This window comes from Scylla paramamosain, chromosome 45 (genome assembly GCF_035594125.1).
Source record: "Scylla paramamosain isolate STU-SP2022 chromosome 45, ASM3559412v1, whole genome shotgun sequence".
Lineage (NCBI taxonomy): Eukaryota > Metazoa > Arthropoda > Malacostraca > Decapoda > Portunidae > Scylla > Scylla paramamosain.
The window spans coordinates 11,201,471-11,227,184 of NC_087195.1; the positions used below are offsets into that span (position 1 = coordinate 11,201,471).

At 39.7% G+C, this 25,714-nt stretch overlaps 1 long non-coding RNA gene across 1 annotated transcript; it reads left to right on the top strand.

Annotated features, from left to right (window-relative positions):
* Positions 1-5,890: 5,890 nt before the first annotated feature.
* LOC135094349 (uncharacterized) lies at positions 5,891-6,928 on the top strand. The gene is made up of 3 exons (XR_010263755.1): positions 5,891-6,007; positions 6,250-6,360; positions 6,597-6,928. It is a non-coding gene; the product is annotated as an uncharacterized LOC135094349 (long non-coding RNA).
* Positions 6,929-25,714: the final 18,786 nt, after the last annotated feature.

Consider the following 25,714-nt stretch of genomic DNA (forward strand, 5'->3'; position numbering starts at 1 on the left):
TACTACTACTACTACTACCACTACTGCTACTACTACCTACAACAACAACAACAACAACAACAACAACAACAACAACAGCAACAACTACTACTAATACTACTACTACTACTACTACTACTACTACTACTACTACTACTACTACTACTACTACTGCTACTACTAGTAGTAGTAGTAGTAGTAGTTCTACTACTACTATTACTAATGCTGCTGCTGCTGCTGCTGCTGTTGCTGCTGCTGCTGCTGCTGCTGCTTCTGCTTCTGCTACTACTACTACTACTACTGCTACTACTACTACTACTACTACTACTACTACTACTACTACTACTACTACTACTACTACTACTTCAAGAAGTAAATGATTCTCGCAGGGAAGCCACAGAACGCCTGACTTCTGATATCTCTAATATTTCTGATTGGGGCAGAGCAAACTTAGTATTGTTCAATGCCTCAAAAACTCAATTCCTCCATCTATCAACTCGACACAACCTTCCAGACAACTATCCCCTCTTCTTCAATGACACTCAACTGTCTCCCTCTTCTACACTGAACATCCTCAGTCTGTCCTTTACTTATAATCTGAACTGGAAACTTCACATCTCATCTCTAGGTAAAAGAGCTTCTATGAAGTTAGGTGTTCTGAGATATCCCCGCCAGTTCTTCTCACCTTCCCAGCTGCTAACTCTGTACAGAGGCCTTATCCGTTCATGTATGAAATATGCTTTACATATATTGTTGGGTGGGGGGCTTCCTCTCGTACCACTATTTTAGACAGGATGGAATCAAAAGCTTTTCATCTTAGCAATTCCTCTAACTGACTGTCTTCAGCTTCTCTCTCGTCGCCGCAATGTTGCATCTCTAGCTGTCTTCTACCGCTATTTTCATGCCAACTGCTCTTCTGATCTTGCTAACTGCATGCTTCCCCTCTTCCCGCGGCCTCACTGCACAAGACTTTCTTCTTTCTCTCACCACTATTCTGTCCACCTCTCTAATACAAGAATTAACCACTATTTCAATCATTCACCCCTTTCTCTGGTAAACTCAGGAACTCCCTGCCTACTTCTGTATTTCCACCTTCCTATGACTTGAACTCTTTCAAGAGGGAGGCTTCAAGACACTTATCCTGTAATTTTTGACTACCGCTTTCGACACTGTTCGTGGACCGGCACCTTGGTGGGCCTTTTATATTTATTGCAGATGTGTCACCCTTGGCCGGTGCCCCTCCTACATAAAAAAGATAAAAAAAAAAGACCCAAAAAGATAACTCTCTGCTTTATTTCCTACATTGTACATTTTTCCTAGCCAGAATATAATAATAAGGAATACACGAGTATAAGTAAAAAATGAGACGCTGATTCTTAGGCGAGTAAAGAATAACGTTAGGACAGTGTGCACTTGGTCGAAGATCTAGGCAGCTGTCTGGATCATTCTCATCAATTAATTAAATGAAGAGAACTGTTAATACTCTCAGATCATTTCTCATTGTCTAGTGAGAGTCATTAGTGAGCTAATTGTGTTATGGCCCGCTGGTTTTCATGGCAAGGGTTACTTATGCGTGAGGTGCTGTGGCGGCTGATGGAGTTTCCTTGACGTTGTAATCGAAATGCTGCCCTTCCAATGTTTTTTTTTTTTTCATTATATTGTGGATAGAAAAGTGTGCAGTAACAGTAACAGTGTTATTGTTGTTGTTGTTGTTGTTATTATTTTATATGTGTGTTTGAAGAAGACCAGCAAATGCAAAGAAAAAAAAAAGCTACACATTCGGCTGTCAAAAAGGTAAAATTGAAAGGGTTGTGTGTCGCGGCATCGCAATATTTGCCTCCATCTTATTCAGTGCACGACGGGTAAATTAATTTTGTGGCTCACATTTGGAACTTATAATGTGCAGATTGATTTCCGAAATAAAAGAGAAAACTGAAACTGGAGATCTTTTGGAAATAACAGAACAAATTAAAACTTTTGATAAAAATCTTCTTTCGTGCGTGTGATATTCCGACCGTGTTAATTAAGGATATACTTGCTCCCCGGCATCATACTTGCCACCAACACTGATCGCCCTTCCATCGCCTCTAATTGGAGTGTTTGGAGAGCGTCTCAGATCTTTTATACCGCCTCACTAAACCTTCGGCAGCCTCTCTCTTCCGATTTTTTTTTTTTTTTTTTTTTACATTCCCTTGTGAAGAGGCTCTGTCCGGGATATTTTACTTTGCTTGGATTTTAGATCAGTATTTGTCAGTATGCTGTTTTGAAGTAAATTAAGTCTGTAATCCTCAACTTTGTGTGTGTGTGTGTGTATGTGTGTGTGTGTGGACACTGGAGAGTGGAGGGAATATTGTAAGAGTCAGTTAAATTCATGCCACAATTTTAATATCGGATCAATTCATTTTCTGCTAAACCTTTACTGTTTACAATGTTACAATATCTTGACAAATATGAAGTATATATGACATGTTACAAATGAGTATTTCATTGCTAACATGCAACGAGGGTGGATAATCCTCTCTCTCTCTCTCTCTCTCTCTCTCTCTCTCTCACACACACACACACACACAAGAATCGTTTCCTTTTATGTTAAGTGCTTCATATCTGTCTCGTTACAGTAACGTACGATAATGATAATTTCACCCTTGTTTTACAGATGCCTGTGTATAATTTGCAGATACACCACTAGTTTCAACATACTTAAATTCTTGCCTTAATAATAATGAAAAGTTGTATGAAGGAAACAAGATATGAAGCGAATATTTTTGAGGATTGGAGACCGCACAACGAGCTAGTTGGAGCTACTGACGCTTTGTTAACCCTGAAATGACCATCCACCCTCATCCCTTCCTCCCTTCTCTCCTGGTTGATCAAGATGGACTAGAAATTAGGACCTGACTATGATATTCTCTGTTCTGCAACAGTAGATTATGGGCACCAGTTGTTTATAAGCCTGGATGTGTTTATATTGAAAACGGATAACAGTGACCAAACTCGATTACTAAGTCTGACGAGGCATGTGCGCATTCAGTAAGGTTTGCCATCACGATAAGTTTCACCAACTAAATAAAGATGGTTTATGTGATATCCACCTGGTACTAAAGCCACCTTGCGCTGCACTAAGTAATCATATGATGAGATAGCTACAAGAAGATGCTCCTAAATCATAGAAATTTAAGTTGTTGATCGAAGAAAATAATATATTGGTGGTATGTACGAGCAACAGACCAGCGAGGATGAGAAATGGTGCGTGGCAGTGGTGATTGGTGACCCTGGCCAATCTTTGCTGGGATGTTGCGTGAGGCGGAGTGATGCAGGGCGCGCTGGTACGTGTGAAGGACTTTTGACACAGAAATTTCGTATCGTCAGCATTGAGAGTAAGTATTTGAAATCCATTGTATAGTTGATAAGAATAAGTGGCTACAAACTGGGTATAGATAGGTATGTTTTTTTTTTCTTTTCTTCTTGTCTAGCAGAGGGTGTCACGTATAGGTCTACTAACTTCTTGCAGCTTTCCTTATGTTCTTATGATCTTTAAATAGGGAGAAACATGGCATGAGTTCGGAAGTGTGTGTGTGTGTGTGTGTGTGTGTGTGTGTGTGTGTAATAGTAATAATTATAAATAATAATAATGATAATTATAATTAATAATAATAATATCCGGTTTATTAATCTTGCAGCCTTATAGCTGAACTTCCACTTATTGCGTACTTATACAGTAATATACATACACATTTAACCTTAAGGAAGTATCTTACAAGTTGATACTTTGGGTGCCAGATGGCGCCAGTCAACCTGGTAGACTAGGCCCGGGATAGTCAGGTCACCCTTGTGTATTTTTCTATTCAGAGTTTGTTTATCCTACCTAGCTGCGGGTCATTAATTTCGATTTACACCAGGTACCTAATCACTCCCAGGTGAGCAGGGGCTACACTGCAAAGAAGTTCACCCAAAGACTTCTGACCTTACCCGGGATTCGAACCCGAGTCCTCCCGAGTATGAATCAGACGTGCTAACCACTGCGCTACCAACTGCGTGTGTGTGTGTGTGTGTGTGTGTAGTCTGACTTGAATGTAGCACATTATCTGAATGTAAGCTAGTTTAGTGTGCAAATGTACCCCTGAAGTTACACCTTAATATTACACGACGTTTTCTGATGCTATCAAAAAAAATCCACGAGACAGTCTCACATACACGCCTGCCTTGTGACGACTTGCTATGTTATGGAAGCGTTCGGTCACTCAGCTCTGAATAATCGTTGTTAATTCAAAGAACATATATTTCTGCTATTGTTCCCAATCCGCCTTTTTTAGATTGGCAGCGAAGTACTGCTTTTAGGAGTCTGGTGAGGTCTCAGCCCAACCTGCCCCGGAAGACCAAGTTTATTAGAAAAAGTAAGTTTTGGCCCTGACTGGCTTGGCTTTGTCAGTAAATGAAAGTTTGAAATGAGTTCAGAAAATATGATGTGCATTTCTTCACATCCGTGTGTGTGTGTGTGTGTGTGTGTGTGCATACACCCACTTTACTTGAAGTATAACAACTACATTTAGCGTGGGGATCTACCATGGATTGAGAAAGGTCAGCGCGGGTCACCGGATGGTCTGACAGGGATGACGGATCAGCCAGTGACCTCTGCTGTTTGGCCTCGTGTTTCATTAGCAAGGAAGTGAACACCGCCTCTGTACGGATGTCATGTAACGGTAGCGATGGTAACGAGAACAGCAACCATTTTGGTAGATTTGTTTACTTCGTGGTGACATTCCTTCACAATTGGTGACGTGACTTGTTTTGCACAGGATGCAGATCAAGTGCATATGAGACTGATTACAACGAGAATAGCGATAATAATAAAGATTATTGACGTCACGATATAAGCCATTGGATAACAGGTAATGGTAATATGGTAATTTGAGTAAGACTTGTAAGCTAAATTGTAGCTATTGAAATATTCGATTGCGCGTTTTGTAATCAGAGTGGTTACTTTGAAAGTTATACCCTAAACTTACCTGGGGCTTTAGGCAGCTGGTCACTTAATTAAGCCTGAGACGAAACCACACAAGTCAGAAGGATAAAGACCAGGAACATAACTGATAACAGCGACGATGAGAATAATGATAATGCCAAAGGTCACGATAATGGAGGCAGAAAGCCTGGGACAAGATACAGATCCCCAATATAAATTATTTCCATTAGACAACAATTCATTAATAACCTAGAGAGATCGAAAAGAATAAGAAATTTGGTGAATTTCGCTTTAGGTGTTTTGCACTTTGTACAATGAGGCTGATGAAGTGAAAGTTGGCTCTAAATTCATTCTCGTGATAAATTTCCTATAATAATATAAATGTTTGCTGCATTAAAACGTTATTGAATTTCACAGTTAGTAATGCTTGTTTATAGATATGTGTCTTACGAATGCCATCACTTATTCATATCTTTTAATAGGTAACTATGGAACCTGTTTTTTTTTTTTCACCTATGACTTTGCATTAAGAAATCGTTATTAAACTTGAATTTCAGTGTTAGCGTTATTTCTATAACAACAGAACATTAACGGCCATTTTCCGGTTTTTGTGGCCTCGGCTGGTCTCCTCCAAGTGTAAAAAAAAAATGTAGTGCATATATATATATATATATATATTGTAATTATAGTAAAAATCACAATATATTAGAAACTTATTTCTATGTAAGGTCTGTGTTGTATGCAATATGTGATATGTAATATGTAAGCGTTACTGAATAAGTGAACCATCTGGGCGTGGTTTATTTACGGGTTGTACTGTGGTGTTTAAGTTATAACTTTGTCTATCTTGGTAATTATGTTGGACTATTGAATTACATGAAATGCATTAGGCAGGGAAATTTACGGATTCAGTGCATAAATGTTCGTACATGTTTATGTTTAATCTTTAATAGGGTTGTAGGGTTGTGTTACTTTAGCCGGACTGAGGCAGTGACTGACAACGTGACGTTGTTGTTTCCGGGTCTCAGAGGAACCCAGCTCAGGCAGCGTGCAGACGTGTCAGAGGTGTGTCCAGGATCTGTATTTTGTGTTAAATATCTCTTTTGACTCTTTATGCAACGATATTCAGGTTTGGGTCAGTAGCAGGGTTAATTTGTATAGGTATTAGTGATTATTCCAGCGATGAGAGGGTGAGATAAATGAAACATGGCGGGGGTCCCGGTGGAGAATTTTGCGTCAGTTCCATACCTGTGGTGAGACGGTACATCATTTGTATGTAGTTATTAGGACTATAATATACATTTCAGCAGTGTGGTGAAGTGGCTGGTGCCCTGTCTCCATGTGTTTGTCAGTGTGGGACCTGTGCTGACTGACTGATGTTATTGGTGTGTTGTGTCAAGAGACGGTGCGGCAATGTTGTGAGTTTGACTGTTTTCGTGCAGCTATTTTCATGTATTGAGTTCAGCTAAAGTTTATGGTTGATTCATACACTTAGTTATTGACTGATATATTCTGTATTTTCTTATTGTGATGTGATTTCCTGGTTTGGTTATTGAATGATGTATTCTATATTTTCTTACTGTGATGTGATTTCATGGGTTGGACTTTTCATCTTAAATTTTGAGGGGAAAATTGATTGTTTGGATGTTAACAGGTTGAATCAGTAAAGGGATCCCAACTCCGCAGAACTGGTTCCTTCACTGAATAACATTACAACATCTAACTGATACAATTCCGGGTCTCGGAAGCGGTACAGGGCTCCCAAGGTCCTCCTGGCTTGCTGGACCCGGTTCGTCACGTGGGAGGTATATCCACGTCCTGAGATTTGTAGTCCCAGGAGCCTCCCACGTGGGCTGAAGTCGACCGGGGCCTCGTTGACCAGCAGGGGTGCTGGATTTTGGGTGGCCAGGGGGACGACCGTGAAGTTATTGAGGTTCGTCTTGATCCTCCATTCCTCCTCGAATACGTTGACTCTGGCGATTTCCCTCCCAGTCCTGGAATTAAGCATCCTGGATGACCGACCTGGATGGAAGACGAGCTGCGTGACGTTGTCCGAATACTGGACGTTGATCCCAGCCATGGAGCTTGGGTAGTCACGGGTGTAAATGGTGTACAGTGTTGGGGAGAGGACACTCCCCTGGAGGACACCGATGGAGAGAGGGAAAGGTTAGTCCGTTAGTGACTGTCTTAACTGTCTGTATCGTCTGTAATTGTCGTATGTCCACCCTATAGTTCTAGCGTGGTCACGTAATGCCTGGAACTGAATGCGAGTCAATTGTGTCCTCCTGGAGGGTCTGGGGCAAGGGATGGTTCTATGTGAAGTCTTGGGTATGTGTTTGTCAACTACTGTCCCAGCGGTCTGCATCCAGTCATCAAGGGCGCTATCAATGTCTTCTAGTCTGGCATGGGAGATGTCGTGCTGTGAAGTCATGTCTAGCTGTCCGTCTTCTTTGAAATTGTTCCAGTTAGCTGAGTGAAGTAGGGGAGTAGGGGAGATGGGGACGAGAATGGGTGAAGAACAGATGTCAATGATCATAGGAAGGTGATCACTGGAAGTGAGGGGTCCAGGGCGGATGGAATGAGCAAAAGGGTTGAAGGGGTTGATGAGCACAATGTCGGGTGAGGAGGAAGAGACTGGGCCAAAGAAGGTGGGGAAGAAAGGTCCGATGTGCTTTACTGTCTGTAGTTGGAGAAGGTTGTCTAAGTCACGTCCTACAGTATTGGTTGTGGAGTATCCTAGTGTTGGGTGTCTGGCGTTTAGGTCCTCCGCGAAGAACACGGGGGAATGCCGTCTGAAGGGGCGGAGAAAGGCAGGATGAGGTAAAAAAGGACGTCTAGGGGGAAGGTAGGAGGTGGCAATGGTCAAGGGGCCGTCTTCTGCCTCAATGTCAATGGCTAGTATCTCTGATATGAAGTCGTCCTCTAGTCTAGTATACGTACATCAGGCTATTTCTTAAGGCAATAGCTACACCATCGCTTGGTTCGTTGGTGGAGTTACGTTGGATAGTCCTGTATCCTGGAATTTTTAATCTCTTGTCATGAGTTAGTCCGTGGCTGTTTACTAAAATTATGTCAGGGTCAAATTGTCTGTAAGTATTGTTTAGGTCGTACTTACGTCCGTCCCAGGCTAGTACGTTGTGCTGGATTACCTTAAGTCGAGTCATCGACCTGTCTTGGGGTGAACCTGCTTCCTCTGGCGAGAAGTCCGGGTCCGCTGTTCAGGTGGGGGTCCTGCATGCTGGGAACGTTCGGAGTGAAGCTCGGATTTTGAGGGTCTTGGAGGGTCCTGACGTCGTGGAGAGTGGGGGGAGGAGGAAGTCCTTTTGGACTGTGTGTGCGCGGTGACAGAGGGGGCATTCTCCACATCCACTTCCTCTGCTTCTGGGTCTTACTCTTCTTCCGATGGGGATGAGTACCCTTCCCCATCGGTGGCCAGGGGAGATGAGTCCTGCCCAGGCTGGGAGGGAGCAGGTCCTTCCTGGGGTCCTGGACAGGGCTCATTTTACCCGTTATAGCCCTGATGATGGCCTGGGAGGGAGGGTTGGGCGGCAGCTTGATGTCAGGGAGACCGTTCATTGCCAGACTAGCTGAGGGCGTGGTCTGGAAGGAACCCGGTTCGGCACAGTTCACCATGTGGGCGTGCATGACGCACACAAGGCCTGTAAGGTTCAGTCTCTATGTACCTTCGGAGGCTGGAGGAGAAGCTGCCTGGGCGTACGAGATGGAGGTGCTCCTTGTAGATTCCGTACGCAGACGCTCCTCCTTTTCTTTGTAGGCCTTCTTCCTGGCTGGACGGTGCATGGCCATCAGCTATGAGCCTGGCCGCAGTGAAGGCACTGTTTGATTGGAGAGGAGCATTCTCTGAAGGTGTGGTCATTACTGCCACACTCAGAGCAGGGGCATTGCTTTGTCGAGTGGTCTTCTATGGCATAACAGGTGTTACAAGTGAGGAGAGGGATGTACGTCTCCTCCTTTATCTGATGGGGAGGAACTGATATGAAGAAGAGGAGAAGGCTTTCTGAGCGTGCCCTACGTGCCATTTCGCTTGACTGGAAGGTGAACTTAACAGTGTTGGACCTAGAGAATTTGTAGACGTCCTGTAATTTCGCCCAGGTCTGCACGCGTTCCACTTCTTTTTTCATCTCACATGCCTCATACTGGTAGACAAGGTCGTCCAGTTGGAAGCATAGGACAGTCCTCTGAGCTTTTAGGTCCGGGGGAAGAATGGCCGTGAAGTTTTCAGAAGAGAGTTTCTGCAGCACATCCTCTTGAAAGATAGCGTCCGTGTCCTTGTCTGTGGCCGTTAGGACAACCACAGAATCAGTAGTGGAGATGAGACGAGTAACTCGCACCGTTGGGGCAATAAGCTGCAGGAGGCGAGCTCCTTAGGCCAGGGGTGATTTATTTTGACACGTCCCATGGTTGGGGACACTGCGGACACTGGGGAGTGTCACCGGAGCATTAAGAGGGCAGCTACTACTCCGACACAGCACTGGGTCACTGCACACTTCCACTTCACACTAGCACAGAGGGGGGTATGTAATCCTGGGCACCGTGATGAAAGTCTTGGAACACTTGCTAAAGGGCGGGAGCACTGGGGCACTTCACTTGCACTCCCTGCGAGGTTTGGGTATAATCCTGGGCACTGTGGGGGTGTGTACAAGCGAATCCTGGTCACTGCAGACAGGGGGGAACAAAGTTTCAAGTTTCAAAGTTTATTGAGTAAAGTTGGGGGAGATACATAATAGGGGGGGGGGCAGGGGGGAACAGAGAGGATGCGCGCCTTATATGCTGCCCGCTCGGGATCAGAACGAGCTACGCACTATGGGCGGAGCCGCTGATTGGCTGCTTTGTCGCGTGGCTCGGTGAGGGTGCCGCTTCGTTTATCTTTCTTGATTTCTTCATGCTTGGTAGGGCTTGAAGGTCTTCTGACTGAGTGTTTAACTTCAGATTATTTTCTTTTATGTGAAGGGCTTCTAAGATGCTTAGGCGTCGTCCATCGTTGCATCCATCGATTATTTCTGTGCTTTCTTCTAGGGTTTTTCTTGTAATAGCGATGCCATGTTCTTCCATTAGATGTTTTTTTTAGGGGCGCCTGCTGCTAAGTGCATTGTTAACCGTCGAGAGAGTTTTGTAGTAGTCATGCCGATGTAAGATGATGGTAGGACTTCGCAGTTTCCCTGTTTGCAAGTAAATCTATATACGACATGTGACTTCTGCGTATCTTCTCTCTTGATTTCGGGGCTGTTCTTGAGGAGGAGGTGGCTCGTTTTCTTGTTTTTGAGTTTCTGTTAAAATATTTATCTATTATGACATCCTCCGGCCATAATTCAGACTTAAAAAGTCTGAATTATATATATATATATATATATATATATATATATATATATATATATATATATATATATATATATATATATATATATATATATATATATATATATATATATATATATATATATATATATATATATGTATATATTGATGTCATTTGCACTTTAACTGGTTTTCGGTATGAATTTATTTTTCTACAAGAGACTTGCTTTAGAGGACAGACTTGGTGACAGATTTTTTTCAATGAGAAATACGACTGTAAGTGTGCAAGCTGCCTACTCTGGAAAGGCTCTTGTATCCAATGTAGGGAGGTGTGAAGGTGGACTGGCCTGTATATGAAAAAAAAAAAAAAAATATATATATATATATATATATATATATATATATATATATATATATATATATATATATATATATATATATATATATATATATATATATATATATATATATATATATATATATATGTATATATTGATGTCATTTGCACTTTAACTGGTTTTCGGTATGAATTTATTTTTCTACAAGAGACTTGCTTTAGAGGACAGACTTGGTGACAGATTTTTTTCAATGAGAAATACGAGTGTAAGTGTGCAAGCTGCCTACTCTGGAAAGGCTCTTGTATCCAATGTAGGGAGGTGTGAAGGTGAACTGGCCTGTATATGAAAGAAAAAATTGACGTTTAAGGTAAAGGTGTTTCTGTTTGAGAAAGATTATATTGCTTTGCAATTACCAGTGAGTTATTTGAACATTCTTATAATAAATGTATATATGAGGAGTGTAACATGGGAAAGGAAGACACTTGAAGAATATCTTCACTGATGGTTTGCCTTGGAATATTTTAAGTGTTTTAATCGATCATGATTTTAATTTCATTTTTATTTTAGGTGGTTTTGATGCTGATCCTTTTATGAGCAGAGCCTGGAACAACTTGGTGAGCTTTTGTGAGAGAAATTGTTTGTGTTGTCTGGATTTTAACGTGATGGACGATAACACTTTTCTTTTTATACCTTACAATAACTGCTACTGTAAGTGGTTAGATCATAATGTAGGAGGAAGCTCAAAGCATGTCTGTGTCAACCATGTTAAATTTCTTTATCAACTTGTCGGATCCGATCATTTACCAATGGTGGGAAACGTTCACTTGGGTGTCTAACAATGGCTGTAGCACTATCAAAATTGAAAATGGAGATAACTGTTTTATCCAATGAAAAAAAAAAAAAACCTCCGTGATTTTTCAGATGCATTTCAAGATATTATTGGTAATACACGAGGCATTATGCCCTGCGAGGCACCTATATGGTGCAGTGCTGGTTGCCAGAAAGCTGACCATCTTGCACAAATTGAGGAGATTGATATGATAATTGGTGGTAACAAGTATATGAAAGAATTTTTGAAAGAGGCTAAGCAACAGTCTGATAAAACAAAGTGGTCTGGTGTTATTGACGGTGAAAATTATATTAATGATGTTATTGAAGTGTTTAGTAAGAGATTTATGAATGGTGGTAACAGTGACTGTACAACAGGTAAGAAAAATGAGGAATGGCTTTTAAATAAACTGAAAGCTGCATGCAATGAAAAAGAGAAGTTTGACATGAAAAGTGGCCACTCTCACTTGTTGAGCCATGCACCACACCATTTTGTAATGCGTGTAAGTTTTTATTTTTTTTTTAAGAATGATGGTTTTAGTCATTGTTATATTGCTATGGAGTTAGTAAAAGGTGATATTAACCCTATCATGAAGGATGTCAAGGGTAATGCTGCTGACCCTGCCAATTACACACCAGTCATGCTGTCTTCTTTGTTGAAACTTTTTTTAGAGGCTTTTTTTTTTTTTAGATATTTTAGAAGAACCCCTTTTCTATAGGCAGTTGGGTTTTACTGAACATATGTCAACAAATGTTGCATTTGTGTGATTCCTTATACTACAATAAATGGTGAGGCATTTGGTGCTTTTGTAGATCTTTCCAAAGCCTTTCATAAAGTTAATGACATCTCTGAGGTAACCTGGTGGTACAAAGAAATATTCCACCTGATATTGTATTGACTCTCATCACTCATCTGAGGAACCAGAAGGCAAGAATGGGATATAATGGAAAGAAGGGAAATTATTTCTACATTAATGCAGGTGTGCGGCAAAGACAAATTATGTCTCCGATTTTGTTTAAGTTGTATGTTGATAATGTGATTAAAACTATTTCCAAAATGAATATCGGATGCTGACTGGGTACATTAAGAATAAATATAATTGCATATGCAGCTGACATTGTTGTGTTGTGTGATACATGGGGTGACCTTGATTCGATATTACAGACACTTAAAGACAGAGTAAGAGGTGTGACGCTGGACAAGTTTGACATGAAAACCTCGCCTCAGTCATTAAAAATGTTTATTAAGAAACTTAAGGATGGAGTGGCCATGATACCTCTTAATCAAAGTGCATTGTTTTTCACAGTAAGACTAAAATTACAACTAACGACAGTAGAGTAATCAGACAATATGAAACTGTGAATTGCCAGAAATATCTGGCACACTGGCTCACTCTGACTTTTTATGGTAAATTTAGTTCAGTATTCATGAAGTTGAAGGACAAATGTTGGAACAATGTTATATTTATTTAAAGTCATACTGTGTACCAGATTATGGACTACAATTCTGGAATAATGGAGTGACATTTTCTAGTAATATTTTCAAGGTTTTTGAGAGTACATATGTAAGTGGTATGGAAAGATAAAAAAATGTTCATTTCGTGTGAGTAACCACGATATTAGTCATCACTGTGTCTTGCTTTTATTGAAACACCAGGCACCTTTAACACAAACTACATATTTCAACTCTTTTAACAACAACAAATTTCACATTTTTATTCTTAATAGGACATCGTTTTTAAATGCAATTAGGTATAAATAATTTTCGAAGTATTTAGAGAAAACATATCTAGTTGATTCTTTTACATTATGATATTGATATTATTTTAGCATAAATCACTTGTGTGCAAATTCATGAACCCAGTACAGGATTTCATGTGTGCAATACTGTGTCATCTACAACTTACTGTATATTATGAGAGAAAGAAATATGATGATGATGATGATAACTACTACTACTACTACTACTACTACTACTACTACTACTACTACTGCTAATAATAATAATAATAATAATAAAAATAATAATAATAATAATAATAATAATAAATAATAATAATAATGAAAACGGTTTTAAACTTCTTTATATTTAATATAGGAAGGACACTGGCCAAGGGCAACAAAAATCTAATAAAAAAAATATGCCCACTGAAATGCCAGTCCCATAAAAGGGTCAAAGCAGTGGTCAAAAATTGATGAATAAGTGTCGTGAAACCTCCCTCTTGAAGGAATTCAAGTCATAGGAAGGTGAAAATACAGAAGCAGGCAGGGAGTTCCAGATTTTACCAGAGAAAGGGATGAATGATTGAGAATGGTTAACTCTTGCGTTAGAGAGGTGGACAGAATAGAAGTGAGAGAAAGAAGAAAGTCTTGTGCAGCGAGGCCGCGGAAGGAGGGGAGGCATGCAGTTAGCAAGATCAAAAGAGCAGTTAGCATGAAAATAACGGTAGAAGACAGCTAGATATGCAACATTGCGGTGATGAGAGAGAGAGGCTGAAGACAGTCAGTTAGAGGAGAGGAGTTGATGAGATGAAAAGCTTTTGATTCCACTCTGTCTAGAAGAGCAGTATGAGTGGAACCCCCACAGACATGTGAAGCATACTCCATACATGGACGGATAAGGCCCTTGTACAGAGTTAGCAGCTGGGGGGTTGAGAAAAACTGGCGGAGACGTCTCAGAACACCTAACTTCATAGAAGCTGTTTTAGCAAGAGATGAGATGTGAAGTTTCCAGTTCAGATTATAAGTAAAGGACAGACCGAGGATGTTCAGTGTAGATGACGGGGACAGTTGAGTTGAAGTGAAAAAGAGGGGATAATTGTCTGGAAGGTTGTGCCGAGTTGATAGATGGAGGAATTGAGTTTTTGAGGCATTGAACAATACCAAGTTTGCTCTGCCCCAATCAGAAATTTTAGAAAGATCAGAAGTCAAGCGTTCTGTGGCTTCCCTGCGTGATATGTTTACCTCCTAAAGGGTTAGACGTCTATGAAAAGACGTGGAAAAGTGCAGGGTGGTATCATCAGCGTAGGAGTGGATAGGACAAGAAGTTTGGTTTAGAAGATCATTAATGAATAATAAGAAGAGAGTGGGTGACAGGACAGGACAGAAAGCTTTTGATATGTCCAAGGCAACAGCAAAAGTTTCACCAAAATCTCTAAAAGAGGATGACCAAGACTCAGTAAGGAAAGCCAGAAGATCACCAGTAGAGCGGCCTTGACGGAACCCATACTGGCGATCAGATAGAAGGTTGTGAAGTGATAGATGTTTAAGAATCTTCCTGTTGAGGATAGATTCAAAAACTTTAGATAGGCAGGAAATTAAAGCAATAGGACGGTAGTTTGAGGGATTAGAACGGTCACCCTTTTTAGGAACAGGTTGAAAGTAGGCAAACTTCCAGCAAGAAGGAAAGGTAGATGTTGACAGATAGAGCTGAAAGACTTTGACTAGGCAAGGTGCAAGCACGGAGGCACACTTTCGGAGAACAATAGGACGGACCCCATCAGGTTCATAAGCCTTCCGAGGGTTTAGGCCATCGAGGGCATGGAAAACATCATTGCGAACAATTTCAATAGGTGGCATTAAGTAGTCAGAGGGTGGAGGAGAGGGACGAACAAGCCCAGAATCGTCCAAGATAGAGTTTTTAGCAAAGGTTTGAGCGAAGAGTTAAGTTTTAGAAATAGATGTGATAGCAGTGGTGCCATCTGATTAAAACAGAGGAGGGAAAGAAGAAGAAGTTATTGGAGATGTTTTTGGCTAAATGCCAGAAATCACGAGGGGAGTTAGATCTTGAAAGGTTTTGACATCTTCTGTTAATGAAGGAGTTTTTGGCTATTTGGAGAACAGACTTCGCATGGTTCCGGGCAGAAATATAAAGTGCATGAGATTCTGGCGATGGAAGGTTTAAGTACCTTTTGTGGGCCACCTCTCTATCATGTATAGCACGAGAACAAGCTGTGTTAAACCAAGGTTTAGAAGGTTTAGGACGAGAAAAAGAGTGAGGAATGTACGCCTCCATGCCAGACACTATCACTTCTGTTATGCGCTCAGCACAAAAAGAGAGGTCTCTGACACGGAAGCAGTAGTCATTCCAAGGAAAATCAGGAAAATACCTCCTCAGGTCCCCCAACTAGCAGAGGCAAAACGCCAGAGGCACCTTCGCTTAGGGAGATCCTGAGGAGGGATTGGAGCGATAGGACAAGATAAAGATATGAGATTGTGATCGGAGGAGCCCAACGGAGAAGAAAGGGTGACAGCATAAGCAGAAGGATTAGAAGTCAGGAAAAGGTCAAGAATGTTGGGCGTATCTCCAAGACGGTCAGGAATACGAATAGGGTGTTGCACTAATTGCTCTAGATCATGGAAGATAGCAAAGTTGTAGGCTAGTTCACCAGGATGGTCAGTGAAGGGAGAGGAAAGCCAAAGCTGGTGGTGAACATTGAAGTCTCCAAGAATGGAGATCTCTGCAAAAGGGAAGAGAGTCAGAATGTGCTCCACTTTGGAAGTTAAGTGGTCAAAGAATTTCTTATAGTCAGAGGAGTTAGGTGAGAGGTATACAGCACAGATAAATTTAGTATGAGAGTGACTCTGTAGTCGCAGCCAGATGGTGGAAAACTCGGAAGATTCAAGAGCGTGGGCACTAGAGCAGGTAAAGTCATTGCACACATAAACGCAGCATCCAGCTTTGGATCGAAAATGAGGATAGAGAAAGTAGGAGGGAACAGAAAGGGGGCTACTATCAGCTGCCTCAGACACCTGAGTTTCAGTGAGGAAAAGATGAGGTTTAGAAGAGGAGAGGTGGTGTTCTACAGATTGAAAATCAGATCTTAGACCGCGAATGTTGCAGAAGTTAATGAAGAAAAAGTTGGGGGGGGTGTCAAGACACTTAGGGTCGTCAACAGAAAGGCAGTCCGACCTGGGGACATTTATGGTCCCCTCCCCAGATGGGGAGTCCGAGGCTGATGTAGGAGTCGCCATGATGATTTTAAAATTTTTGAGTAAAAGGTGTGTGTGTTATTAGGTGCTTGTAGTTTTTTGTGGAAGAGAGTTGTCTTTAGAGGGCAGGCTGTGACTGCCCCCTTGTGTTGTGAGACACAAAGGGAAACGTTCAGTGAGGTCACAGCTGGGTTTAATGATAAGTTCACAGCACACCCTGAATAGTGCTTTAGACCTCACTGGGAATAATTATCGTTCCGGCAGGTGTTTGCTGCCTCCTCCTCTTTTCTGATAGAGAGAAATCAACAAGAGAGAGAGAGAGAGAGAGAGAGAGAGAGAGAGAGAGAGAGAGAGAGAGAGAGAGAGAGAGAGAGAGAGAGAGAGAGAGAGAGAGAGAGAGAAACTTTGTTTTTAAAACATCCTGCTTGTAGTTTTTTGTGGAAGAGAGTTGTCTTTAGAGGGCAGGCTGTGACTGTCCTCTTTTGTTGTGAGATACAAAAGGAAACGTTCAGTGAGGTCACAGCTGGGTTTAATGATAAGTTCACAGCACCCCCTGAATAGTGCTTTAGACCTCACTGGGAGTAATTATCGTTCCGGCAGGTGTCTGCTGCCTCCTCCTCTTCTCTGATAGATAGAAATGAACAAGAGAGAGAGAGAGAGAGAGAGAGAGAGAGAGAGAGAGAGAGAGAGAGAGAGAGAGAGAGAGAGAGAGAGAGAGAGAGAGAGAGAGAGAGAGAGAGAGAGAGAGAGAGAGAGAGAGAGAAACTTTGTTTTTAAAACCTCCTGCTTGTCTCGATAGCATCTAACAAGCAGCAGTGATAATTAGTTGTTGTTGTTGTTGTTGTTGTTGTTGTTGTTGTTGTTGTTGTTGTTGTTGTTGTTGTTGTTGTTGTTGTTGTTGTTGTTGTTGTTGTTGTTGTTGTTGCTGCTGCTGCTGCTGCTGCTGCTGTTGTTGTTGTTGTTGTTGTTGTTGTTGTTGTTGTTGTTGTTGTTGTTGTTGTTGTTGTTGTTGTTGTTGTTGTTGTTGTTGTTGTTGTTGTTGCTTCGTTTGATCATTCATTTACTAAATTTAAGTCTATCTGCTTTTATTTGTCTACACATACACACACACACACACACACACACACACACACACACACACACACACACACACACACACACACCAAGAAGCTTCAACAAATACACATCTCTTCCCTTCCTGACAATCAGTGCAGCCAGTCGTTGTCTCAAAGGAAATGCGAGAACGATCACTTTTCACTTAGAAAAGACGGGCGTATGAAAGTGAAATAAAGTAAGAATTAACTTTTCCTTTATATGTGAAAACCTGGGAACTTTTTTTCATCTTTACCCCGCCATTCTTTCTTTTCCTTTCCTCTTTTTCTGGCACATTTTTCCCTTCTCTCCTCCGTTGTCCATGTAATGAAGGGCACAATCGTGAAGGAAAGGTGCCCCTCTTGATGCTGCCTCGCCTCCTCCTGCCCTTCCTTCCCCTCTGTGCCTTCCTCTCTGCTGATGCTGCCTCGCCTCCTCCTGCCCTTCCTCTCCTTTTGTGCCCCTCCTCTCTCACTTCACTGTCACTTTACCTCTTCCTGGCCTTCCCACCTTCCTGTACCTCCCTCTCTCTCTCTTCCTCCCCGGCAGGAAAAACTGACGAACAGACAGATAGGCAGGAAAAGAGAATATTTTACATCTTTTATATATCTATCTGTCCGAAGGTGAATGTTCCTCTCTCTCTCTCTCTCTCTCTCTCTCTCTCTCTCTCTCTCTCTCTCTCTCTCTCTCTCTCTCTCTCTCTCTCTCTCTCTCTCTCTCTCTCTCTCTCTCAGTCAGTATTTTACTTCCAGCTCTCGTTGTTTTCTCGTCATTAAACACCAGGCTTCACTGGGCGGTCGCGGATCAAGGTGCTTAAATCATACTCTATTTTTCAACATTCAATATTTTAGGTTTCATTCAATGACTGAGTTTCTTGTTTCATTATATGTGTTCCACGCTTCTCGTTTTTCTTTTCATTTTTTTTCCTGTCTCTTCATAAATCTCTGAACAGCTGTCGTAAAACTATATACACCATTTATTTTTTTTCCGTATTTTCTTTCATTTTATTTTGTTTTTCTTTGTGTTTTGTATGCCAGTAGGTTTACAGGTTTCCTCCTCTCCTCCTCTCCCACTTCCCTTCCTCTTTTTTCAGTCTTTAACATTTTCCTGTCGTGTTTCTTCATTCTTTTTCATATTTTTTTTCATTTTTTCTTTCATTAGTTGTATAAAAAAGGAGAAATACTTATAGTGGTGGTGTTGGTGGTGGTGGTGGTGGTGGTAGTGAGATAATGATTACATGATTATTATAAGATTCAATGTGAACTTATTACACAACACACACACACACACACACACACACACACACACACACACCATAGCTTGGAATATCTGTAAGCACCTGTGTGTTTGTGTGTGTGTGTGTGTGCATTGCATATCTCTCTCTCTCTCTCTCTCTCTCTCTCTCTCTCTCTCTCTCTCTCTCTCTCTCTCTCTCTCTCGACCTCCATATCTATTTTTACTGTCTTCTATCTTTAATTCTTTATCTCTATTTTTTTTCTCATAATTTCCGTCACCCACATACTCTCCTCGCTCTATCTCACTTTCTTACTCTCTCATTTTCTCACTGTGACACCTGTAACTCTTTTCGTACAGTGTTCTATCTTTAATTCTCTTTTTCCCAGTGTTTTTCCCATTAATTTCTGTCACCCGCTTACTCCCCTCGCTCTATCTCAGTTTTTCACTCTCTCAATAGCTTTCAGACGTACAAAAGAGGTATTATAGATCCAATGCTTTCAATATGGGGCCAGTAAATGTTTACCAACCAGGATACCTTTCAGTAAGTGACATTTGTTTGTATAATAGAGCTATCTTTAATCTCTCGCTCTAATCTAAAGCTCGCTCTATTTTATTTTTCTTGCTTGTTTGTTTTTCTTTTTCTTGTGTATATGCATGTTTGTTTGTTTGTTTGTTCGTTTGCATGTTTTTGCGAGAGAGAGAGAGAGAGAGAGAGAGAGAGAGAGAGAGAGAGAGAGAGAGAGAGAGAGAGAGAGAGAGAGAGAATCGTGTGTGTCTGTTTAACATAATACTAGTAGTAGTAGTAGTAGTAGTAGTAAAAAAAAAGTTTTTGAATCTATCTTCAACAGGAAGATTCTTAAACATCTATCACTTCACAACCTTCTATCTGATCGCCAGTATGGGTTCCGTCAAGTCCGCTCTACTGGTGATCTTCTGACTTTCCTTACTGAGTCTTGGTCATCCTCTTTTAGAGATTTTGGTGAAACTTTTGCTGTTGCCTTGGACATATCAAAAGCTTTGATTTCCAAACTACCCTCCTACGGCTTCTATCCTTTTCTCTGTAACTTCATCTCAAGTTTCCTTTCTGACCGTTCTATTGCTGCTGTGGTAGACGCTCACTGTACTTCTCCTAAATCTATTAACAGTGGTGTTCCTCAGGGTTCTGTCCTGTCACCCACTTTCTTCTTATTATTCATTAATGATCTAAACCAAACTTGGGGCAGAGCAAACTTGGTATTGTTCAATGCCTCAAAAACTCAATTCCTCCATCTATCAACTCGACACAACTTTCCAGACAGCCATCCCCTCTTCTTCAATGACACTAAACTGTCCCCCTCTTCTACACTGAACGTCCTCGGTCTGTCCTTTACTTATAATCTGAACTGGAAACTTCACATCTCATCTCTAGCTAAAACAGCTTCTATAAAGTTAGGTGTTCTGAGACGTCTCCGCCAGTTTTTCTCAACCCCCCAGCTGCTAACTCTGTACAAGGGCCTTATCCGTCCATGTATGGAGTATGCTTCACATGTCTAGGGGGGTTCCACTCATACTGCTCTTCTAGACAGGGTGGAATCAAAAGCTTTTCGTCTCATCAACTCCTCTCCTCTAACTGACTGTCATCAGACTCTCTCTCACCGCCGCAATGTTGCATTTCTAGCTGTCTTCTACCGCTATTTTCATGCCAACTGCTCTTCTGATCTTGCTAACTGCATGCCTCCCCTCCTCTCGCGGCTTCGCTGCACAAGACTTTCTCCTTTTTCTCACCCCTATTCTGTCCACCTTTCTAACGCAAGAGTTAACCAGTACTTCTCTGATAAACTCTGGAACTCACTGCCTGCTTCTGTATCTCCACCTTCCTATGACTTGAATTCCTTCAAGAGGGAAGAACTTATTCATCAATTTTTCTCTGGTAAACTCTGGAACTCCCTGCCTGCTTCTGTATTTCCACCTTCCTATGTCTTGAATTCCTTCAAGAGGGAGGTTTCAAGACACTTATTCATCAATTTTTGACCACTGCTTTGACCCTTTTATAGGATTTTTTATAGGATTTTACTGGCATTTCACTGGGCATTTTTTTGTTTATTGGATTTTTGTTGCCCTTGGCCAGTGTCCTTCCTACATAAAAAAAAAAAAAAAAATAGTCAGAAGAAAAATTGCCATATCCCTGTAAAACTAAATGATTTCTATCAATATTTTCGACACCTTGCTGATGTTCACTGTAATGAAGTTGATGTAGGTACTCTAAATAACTCTTGACAACACAAACAATGACCTTTCCCCAATACTTAATGATCCCATGACCAAAGAAGAAGTGATGATAAATATAAAGAAATAAAAAAATGGTAAATCTCCAGGAATTGAAATGGTACTGAATGAGTATATAAAAAATACACAGAATATATTATATCCTCTATATATAAACCTCTTTAATGAAATATTTGATATAGGTTTTATGCCAACTGACTGGTTAGTTGGTATAATAGTTCCACTGTATAAGAATAAGGGTGACATCCAGGATGTTAACAACTACAAAGGGATCACCTTGCTTAGCTGTATGGGAAAACTGCTCACTTCCATATTGAATAAAAGATTGAGTAATTTCTCAGATACCATGAATATTATTAATAAGACAGGCAGTTTTTAGGTATTGACATTGTACTTTAGACCATATTTTCTTACTCATATGTATAATTGATCTGTTCTTCTGGAAGAAAAAGACGTTATTCTGTTTGTTTGTGGACTACAAAAAAGCCTTTGACATGATATGGCGAGAAGGACTTTGGTTTAAGTTGGTGAGGGAGAATGTGTAAGGCAAAATACTTAATGTCATCAAAAAATATGTATAGCAACATTAGGTCTTGTGTTATGCTGAACCAACAGGTCACGGATGCCTTGTGTGCAATGTAGGAGTCAGACAAGGGGGAAATTTATCACCTTTGCTCTTTGCCTTTCATATTAATGATATGGAGAATAAATTACTGGAACATGGTTGCAATTATATTAATTTTAGTGATGATTTTATAAATACATATTTGAAACTTCTAGTTGTTATGTATGCAGATGATACAATTATACTGTGTGATACTGAAGAGTGAATGAGGCAGGCATTGTTGGCTTTGTATGATTATTGTAATGAATGGAAATTAAAACTTAATTCTAAGAAATAAAAAATTGTTGTGTTCAACAGAGGAAGGGTTCACCAAGATAATTATGATTTTGAGTTTGGTAATGAAAACATTGAAGTGGTTGACGTTTACAAGTATTTGAGTATATTATTTAATTATAATTGGAGATTTCGGAAAGGAGAGTTAGATCTTAAGGAGGTGAGAATCTCCCTATCCTTGCGCCAAAAGTAATTGAATTCTATTCTTGATGAAATTTTATATATATAATAACATTTATTTATTTATTTATTGTGTAGGTGGGCACTCTCAATTCCAAATGTCCTCCAAGGGGAAATGCCTTGACGAAGAGACCGTACAGCTGCTCAAGTTAGCTTCCTGGGCCACCAGTGCTGGTCAGACTGATACGTCATCCAAACTCTCAATCCAGGCTTTGCAGGCGATTACTCTGATTTCTCTTGCTTCTTGGTCTTTAAAGTAAGTCACTCATATTGTGTCCAGCTTCTCATTGTTTACCACATTTTATTTATTTATTTGTTTTTTTTTGTCTTCATACCCTTTCCTCATTGTTACATATTCTGTACATATTAGATAAGAGTTTCTAAAATAAATGGATAGAAATTTCAAAACTAGAAAAAAAAGGGCGTTAAATAGCGTTTATTTTCCCCAGCACGTGGTTAGAAATGTAACTTGGAGTCTTTCCAGAATGAAGTTCGAGCCAACACTGGGGACTGGAGTGCCCTAGGGATGCATGACAACATGTCTGGACCTATAGTAATAGAGGGAAAATTCAACATTGACAGGATGATTGGCTCTCGCGGTGAAGGTAAACGTGTAAGTATTAAAGTCCATTTCCATTTTTTATGTTTACTAAATATATGAAAAGAGAAAATATATGCACGATAAGAGAGTGCCCAAAGTTCTAGCTAATAGGTATCTTATAGTTTGTAGGGTGTATATGGGAAAGTAAACTCCGACTTCTTAAAGAAGTCGGAGTTTACAAGAACTATAAACTATACTATAACTATACAAGTATATACTATAAACTATACAAGAACTATAAACAAGAAAACTGTGTTAAAGTAAAGGAAAATGCTTAATCTTTTCTATATATACAAAACTCTATCACCTTTCCTTATAAAAAGGATGTCCATGGTAAAAGTATCTTCGTCCTTTTTACAGAGTAATGATGAAACTATTATCCCTTACCACTTGTTGTTCACCTCTGCGTGTTGGATTGGCATTTCACTGGCATCCATTGACGTAGCAAAGAAACACGTCACCCACAAGGCTCATGCAAACGTAGGCATGAGGGTGTGTGATCGCCCGTCTGTCCAGGTGAGCACTTTTATCCTACTTCCTCACACCAAACAGGCGATCTGATGTAGACATACGACCCAACTGCAGTGTTATTTTGGTTTATTTTGAAAGATTTTTGGTAGTGTCACCCATTTTTTATGCAAGTTTTCTGTTTTACGTGATCTTTCGCAACATCTTGGTTCAGCTATGACTTTGTCCTTGTTTTTCCACACTGGCAAGTCATAGATCTGCTGTTAGCATTAACCTTTTTCACTTAAATAGTATCCTGCACTGTTTTCATATGCTTCATTTCAACACATTACCAATGCATTCATGTTTCATTCTACTCTTCACGTATTCATTCGTACCCATGTCCATCTCTACTATATAACGATTTCATCTTGAATGTGTCTTATACTTTACATCCATCCATTTTCTTTACTTTTCATGTTCCACATCTATAAAGAAATACAATTTTTACATAATTTGCCCACAGTCCGTCATTAGATAGACAGGTGAAACGAAGTAATCTAAAATTATGTTACACTTAAAGTCTCTCACATGTAACATCCCTACAGAAAGTTTCATGCCGAAATTTATAAATATTGTAATGCTATCTGAGAATAGTGAATTACTGAGCATGTATATGTGCAGAGTGTATGTAAACAGGAATCTCTCACCTTAGGATTTCTTTGGAGAGGCAGTGTGCGACGTCAACTCAGTAGGCTGCCAGGGCATCTTGCTTGCTGATGCCATGGATAAGGAGACCAACAACAACGACTGGAGGCTGCACGAAGATAAAGCATTCGTTGCAAGGCAAGTGTTCACCTACATTCTTAGACATGCAACTTTTTTTTATTTATCTTTTATTGTGTGAATATCATTTATACATTGGAGTTATTTACATATCTTCATTCTGCTTGTTATTTCAAAGAAAACTTAACTTTTGTTTGTTATATGTAAGCTCTCAACTGATATATTGAAACGTCCATCTTTACGGTAAATTTGGTCATAATTAAAATTAGAACATTTTTACTGACAGTTAGAATTTTTACTGAATATTATGTGCCACTAACTGAGACGAAATTCATACATTGTTCATGGCATGTTTAATATATTTCAAAAACATCTTGGAATTAAATGAAAACTGTTCTTTCAGAGGAAAATATGTGCATTGCTTAACGCAACATAAGTATTCTGCTTCTAAGGTGGTCAGCGATGTGAGAGACAAGATGTTACATGCTTGTGGTGGGACAGGGTACAAGGTGAGGCTCTGAGCTGCGACACAGATAAAGATAAAGCATTACCTAACTTTTGATTATACAAACAGATCTCGCTCTCCAATAAGGCTACGTTCTCGTCCCCGGAAGTTCTGCGGCATAATAAAAAATACTTGTCAAGTAGAGGTTTTGGTAAATATGGAATCTTGTCCTAAACAAGGGTAAAATTGGATAATTACGAGAGCGTACACTAAAAATGTCATGCACCATAAACAACTTTGCAACAGCAATGTGACTCCGCAGATGTGGTAAAGGCCTATGTATAGCTCAGATTTGTTTCAGAAACTTGTCTTTTTGCAAGTATTTATTTATTTATTTTTTAGTTGCCTCAATTTTATATTTTAATTTTTCCTCCCTATCAATTGATCAAATTGTAACATCTTACACACTCCATATCTAGTTTATCGTACGGATTAATAATAATAATAATAATAATAATAATAATAATAATAATAATAATAATAATAATAATAATAATAATAATGATAATAATAATAATAATAATAATAATAATAATAATAATAATATTATTATTATTATTATTATTATTATTATTATTATTGTTATTATTATTATTATTATTATTATTATTATTATTAGTAGTAGTAGTAGTAGTAGTAGTAGTAGTAGTAGTAATAGTAGTAGCAGTAGTAGTAGTAGTAGTAGTAGTAGTAGTAGTAGTAGTAGTAGTAGTAGTAGTAGTAGTAACAGTAGTAATTAATTATTTATTTATTTAATTAATTAATTTTTTTATTATTATCATTATTATTATTATTATTATTATTATTATTATTATTATTATTATTATTATTATTATTATTTTATCTTCTTTTTTATATTATGGCCAAAATTGTATGTATGGTTATGATGTGTTGCCCTTTGTAGACACATCTGGGTATTGAACGGCTGCTCAGAGATGGCAAGGCTGGCTGGGTGATGGGGCCCTCTAATGAGAAGGTGAAGCAGATAATTGGCAAAACAGTTCTGGAAAACTTTGAGGTTTTTGACTTATGGTGAGTAATCCTTTACTTGCGATGATTTCTAATGACGAGTCTCTCTTTGATTCCTTCCTACTACCAACCACTAAAGCTTTAATGTTTGTGTGCATATGATACATGTTTTATTTTTGGCAAAAGTATCTTAGGTTATTTTTTTTTATCAGGCATCAGAGGCCTAACACAAGAATTGTTCATCATGAGATTGAAAAGATGAGCTATGAAAATAAAAAAAAAAATGGTTGAGGAGCTGATGGAGGAAGTAGAGCTAGAGAAAAAAAAAAAAAAAAACAGAATTGAAACATCCTTTCCAAGATAGTGACTTTGATAACCC